The sequence below is a fragment of the Macrobrachium nipponense genome, chromosome 23 (assembly GCF_015104395.2).
Source record: "Macrobrachium nipponense isolate FS-2020 chromosome 23, ASM1510439v2, whole genome shotgun sequence".
Classification (NCBI taxonomy): Eukaryota; Metazoa; Arthropoda; class Malacostraca; order Decapoda; family Palaemonidae; genus Macrobrachium; species Macrobrachium nipponense.
Window position 1 is genome coordinate 27750481 of NC_061090.1, and position 1406 is coordinate 27751886.

Consider the following 1406-nt stretch of genomic DNA (forward strand, 5'->3'; position numbering starts at 1 on the left):
TTGGACGTATTAAACGTCGGAGTCAAAATGTCTCCCGTATGCCGATTGGACGTATCATACGTCGACTCAAAAAAGTTTTTTTTTAAATTCGCGGAAAAATACTTATAGGCCTACCAGCCGAAAACTTTTGAATCACGCGCCTTGGGGGATGCTGGGAGTTCACGGATCAAGGCGTTGTTTTGCTTACAATCGCTACGCAGGCGCGCAAGCGCGAATTTCTTTCTTATCGCACTAAAAAGTATCAGTGACACATCTCAAAAATTATTTCGTCACTTTGACATAATTTTTGCATAATTTTAAATTATCCGATACATGGAATATTATATATGAAAATGTGCGACATTTCATGTAGAATACAACAAAAAATACTCATAATTGTAGCTTTTATCAGTTTTGAAATATTTTCATATAAATAACGATAAGTGCAAAAATTTCAACCTTCGGTCAACTTTGACTCTACCGAAATTGTCGAGAAACGCAATTGTAAGCTAAAACTCTTATATTCTAGTAATATTCAATCATTTGCCTTCATTTTGCAACAAATTGGACGTCTCTAGCACAATATTTCGATTTATGGTGAATTTATGAAAAAACTTTTTCCTTACGTTCGCGCGGTAACTCTTCTGATAAATTTTTTCGTGCAATTGTCCTAATGTTTGCACCATTTTAAATTTGCCGTTACATAAAGTTTTATATATGGAAATGTGCGCAATTTCATGCACAATACAACTAAAAACAACCTATGGTTGTAGCTTTTATCAGTTTTGAAATATTTTCATATAAATAACGTTAAGTGCAAAAATTTCAACTCTCAGTCAACTTTGACTCTACCGAAATGGTCGAAAAACGCAATTGTAAGCTAAAACTCTTATATTCTAGTAATATTCAATCATTTACCTCCATTTTGCAACGAATTGGAAGTCTCTAGCACAATATTTCGATTTATGGTGAATTTATGAAAAAAAAAAAAAAAAAAAACATTTTCCTTACGTCCGTGCGGTAACTCTTCCAAAAAAATAAGAATTTTTTTTCGTGCGATTGTCGAAATGTTTGCACCATTTAAAATTAGCTGTTACATAAAGTTTTATATATGAAAATGTGCGCAATTTCATGTAGAATACAATTAAAAATGATTGAAGGTTGTATCTTTTCTCTTTTTTCGAAATATTTGCATATAAATCACGATAAATAGAAAAAAAAACCACGTTCGGTCAAATTTGACTCTACCGAAATAGTTGAAAAACGCAATTGTAAGCTAAAACTCTTACAATCTAGTAATATACAGTCATTTATCTTCATTTTGAAACAAATTCGAAGTGTCTAACACGATATTTAGATTTATGGTGAATTTAAAAAAAAAAACTTTCTTTCCCTCCGCGCGCCGATTCGCGGCCGAAAATCTCCGA